The sequence below is a fragment of the Chenopodium quinoa genome, unplaced genomic scaffold, assembly GCF_001683475.1.
Source record: "Chenopodium quinoa cultivar QQ74 unplaced genomic scaffold, ASM168347v1, whole genome shotgun sequence".
In the NCBI taxonomy this organism is placed as follows: domain Eukaryota; kingdom Viridiplantae; phylum Streptophyta; class Magnoliopsida; order Caryophyllales; family Amaranthaceae; genus Chenopodium; species Chenopodium quinoa.
The window spans coordinates 42,256-46,742 of record NW_018742556.1 but is presented as its reverse complement, the minus strand read 5'-3'; the positions used below and the strand labels follow the sequence as shown (position 1 = coordinate 46,742).

Genomic DNA, 4,487 nt, shown 5'->3' with positions numbered 1-4,487 from the left:
GAATTCGCAAAAAATAATGGAAATACCTCGTTTTGCGTGTCGAGGAATATCTCGATTTGTGTGCTGTTATTCTTTTGACGGAAATTATTTTGGCAAGGTTTCGAGGTCATTTTTCCCTTATTGGATCCAAATTCAGCTCGGAATTTGCAAAGAAAATACCCTGTTTTACGTGTCATGAAATATCTCGATTTGCGTGTCTTAGCTACTTAGATATTTCTCGACATGCAAATCGAGGTATTCCCGTTATTTTTATGCAAATTCTGAGCTTAATTTGGTTCCATTAAAGGAAAATGACCTCCGAAACCTTACCCGAACAATTTGCGTCAAAAAAATAACAACACGCAATTCGAGGTATTTTTGTGTTTTTTTTTTTTTTTTTTTTTTTTTTTTTTTTGCAAATTCTAAGCTTAATTTGGACCCATTAAGAGTATAAATGACCCCCGAAACCTGACCCGAAAAATTTCCGTCAAAAAAAATAACAACAGGCAAATTGAGGTATTTTCGTAATAATAATAATAATAAGGAAAATTTGATAATTACTACCAATTATTGATGCCAAAATTGAAATTACCACCTCAAGTTTTTTTTTTTTAATTTTACCACCTAGTTTTTTCCAAAAGTTTTCAAATTCCCACCTTTTGGGAGACATGACGTCATCAAGGGCCCACGCAACCGTTTTCCCTCTCTTTCTCTCTCTCTTCCCTCGATTTCCCTCTTTCTTCCCACGATATCCAAGTTCCCCCTCTACAATGCAGTTGATTTGGCTTCTCAATTGGTCCCCCCCACTGCTCTTTTGCTCAGAGAAAGTACCGCAATAAGGGTTCTTTTAGAAAGAAAAGGAGAGAGAGTGAAAGTTGAGTGTTGAATGTTAGGGTTTAAAATTAAATTTGGGTGGGTGAGAGTACAATATTGAGAATTGAAGAGGAGAGAGATGAAACTGAAATAAGGGAGAAGAAGAACAGGGGAAGAAAGAGGGAAATCGAGGGAAGAGAGAGAAAAAGAGAGGGAAAAATATTGCGTGGGCCCTTGATGAGGTCATCTCTCCTAAAAGGTGGGGATTTGAAAACTTTTGGGAAAAACTAGGTGGTAAAATTAAAAAAAAAAAAAACTTGAGGTGGTAATTTCAATTTTGGCAACAATAGTTGGTGGTAATTATCAAATTTTCCTAATAATAACAACAACAATAATAATATCAAATAATATTAATAATAAGAAGAAGAAAATAAAAAAAAATATTTTTTTTTATTTTTTAAAAAAAAAGTCGCGGGAATCTAGCCACTTTGGCCAGAAATTTTCTTTTATAGTGCTAAGTGCACCCATGCTAATACTTCAGGGTGTTCTGGCTATGTTGCTTAGTTCAGGGTGCTGAGTGCACCCAAGCCAAAGTTCAGAGTGTTGAGGCCAATTTTGCCTAAATTAAATGGTAAGATGTTGTAAAATACAGGTTTGGATCCTCTAGAGTTGAACTCTATAGAGTTCAATAAATCTAGACCCTCCCTAATATTCATCTTGCATGCATTTCAAAATAAAAGATAAAAGTTCAATAAAAATAATTAAAAACTCTCACTCTCACAACTCTACAACTCTATAATTTTCAAACTCTAGAGGATCTCAACTCATATTCTTAGTATGAGATTCTATATATTCTTAGTATATATACATATATGAGATTTTCAATATATATATATATATATATATATATATATATATATATATATATATATATATATATATATATATATATATATATATATATACGGGGTGGTTCCGCTGAAAACAAGGCTTATGCTGAAAACAAGGAATCTCAACCATTCATTAATAGCACAAAAGATCGGATGGTGTATAAGCTTTAAGATCTTTCTAACCTTACATATAATCAATTCAACCATTTTAAAGGTCACTATATACTAAAATGAGGTAACTTTTTCTAAATTGACGACATTTATATAGAGTCACTATATATAAAAATAACGTAACTATATCAATTGTGACGATATTTACACAAAGGTCATTATATACAAAAATAAGATAATTATATCAATTTTGACAAAATTTACATACAGGTCACTATGAACATAAATAAGGTAACTATAACGACTTTAAATCTTTGACACCATTTACATAAAGGTCACTATATACAAAACTAAAGGTCACTATACATAAAAATAAGATAACTACATCAATTTTATAACATTTCTATGTTGCTAATGTTATTATATACAAAAATAAGGTAAGTATATATAAACTTCGGGTAATTATATCAATTTGACACCTTATCCAGAGGTCACTATATACAAAAATAAGCTAACTATATCAAATTATAACAATTTTGACGACATTTATATAAAGGTCACTATATATATATAGAAACAAGGCTGCAATATCAACTTTGATGAAACTTGCACAGAGGTCACTATATCTAAAAATAAGGTAACTATATTAATGATTTCGGTTTCTATATGCAAATTAAGTTCACTAAATATAAAAACAAGGTATCCATATCCTTAATATGGACAAGTATATACAAATAAAGGTCACTATATACTACTCCGTACTAGTATAAAAACAAGATATCACCCCATGCCACAAAAGAGTTACTATATGTAAGCCTATCACTCAAGTAGCTCCACCTCCGCACTACCAGCTAGTCAGCTACCGTGGATCACCATGCAACTAGCAGCTCGCCACCGCACCAAATCTCGGCCGCTGCACCGCTCACCAAACAACTATTTAAGCAGCAACAACTCCGGAACCACACCACGAGCAGCCACCTAAGCAAACAGCAACAATAAAGCCAAGTATTATAACTTGTTCACTTTCGAATCTCGAATTTAATTCCCAGAAAAAGTTACTACCTGTCAAAATCATCTTTCATATATCATATAGTCATCAAAAAAAAAAAAAAAAAGTAAGCAAAACAACTATGACAATATGGCAATCATGAGCTTAATTGGTGGCAAACGACTAATCGAGGCCTTGTAAAATTAGATTCAGAGTGCTATGCATGGAGTGATTGGAGTCTATAATGCATCATTTTCCACTTAATTTAGATAATGTACTCAAACAAAATACAAAGTCGTAATAAAATTCAACTAATCAAGAGATATGAAAAATCTGATCAAAAAAAGTAAAGCTAAACACAAAGATGCAAAACAAGCTAAAAACAGAATCATATGAAAGAGAAAAACAAATTAACACCTCACACTTGAATTCGGAATCAGAATAAAATCGAGTAATATAATCGATTAACAACTGAAACCTGATAAATATTATCTTAAATCGATTAGAATTTTAATAATAACCAGCAATTATCCAAGTTATTATATCAAAGATGTTAAATCAAACTAAAAATCAAAACCCTAAGTGAAAGAAAATCAAAGTAACAATAATTAAGTGCAGTTTACGAAAGCAAGAGAAAAATTTGCTCCAAAAAACATATTTTAAAAGCTTGTATTAGCAATATCATCACCAATTCTTCAACAAAATCATCAGATTCGTACAAATTCTAAGATACAAAATAATTTTCGGCAAATTTCAAGATAATAATAATACTCAACTTTTGTTAAAATAACCATAAATTGATAAATTTAAAATTTACCTGCTAGCTTAATTGCAAATTGTAGAAGAAAATTTGATGAATCGAAGAAGAAATCAACAATGTTGAGAAGAAAGAATTCCCAAATTGTTGAGGAAAGAGATGAGAAAAAAGAAAAAAACGGAAGGTCGAGAGGAGAGATAATACTACTGTCAACTGTGAGGGGGTAAAATGTATGAAAATGCGTTTAAACGTTAGATGGAATGTCATCCGTTAGATTATAATCTACGGCTAGGATAAATTGTTTTCAGTATAAGAGTTGTTTTCACATGATCCACTCCATATATATATATATATATTCTTGGTATGAGATTCTATACATTCCAATTTAAAAAACCAAATAAACGCTAAGATAGATCCAATCAGCCAATTTATCGAAATATTACAAAGTATTATACAAAAGCAAGAATTTTTTTTTTTTTTTTTGAAATATACAAAAGCAAGAATTCGGTAAATAAATGCATTTTGTTATGCTATTATATTATGTAAGATTAGCCTGCCAATGACAAACCTAAAGAAACAATTAAATAACAGGATTTGAGTATTATTGAGAGAGCAGAGGATTCAATGTAAACATAATAATTTGGTGAGTGAAATTTCACAACTTTTCTGTGTAAAAATCATACTACCTCAATTAAAAATTAGTTGTAACTTTATAGTATTATCAGTGCACATATATGTTTAACATGTGTGTTACCTTTCCTAATATACTTCGTATGTCTTAGGCCTCGGTCATCCCAAAACCCAAATAAAAATAGGGAAATTTTTACATTTGCTACTAGCAAAAGGACCATGTTTCACATTTACTACCGTTTTAATGTTTTATTTTACTTTGCTACCACCTAAATTAGAGTTTGTTAAAAATCACTACCACTTAACTTACACCGTTAGT

General features: G+C 30.8%; 1 long non-coding RNA gene across 1 annotated transcript; it reads right to left on the bottom strand.

Moving 5' to 3' along the window:
- Positions 1–2,416: 2,416 nt before the first annotated feature.
- On the bottom strand, positions 2,417–4,285 carry LOC110720319. Its single transcript, XR_002511305.1, has 2 exons — positions 3,599–4,285; positions 2,417–2,855 (listed from the first exon to the last, which is right to left on the bottom strand). It is a non-coding gene; the product is annotated as an uncharacterized LOC110720319 (long non-coding RNA).
- Between the last annotated feature and the right edge of the window lie 202 nt (positions 4,286–4,487).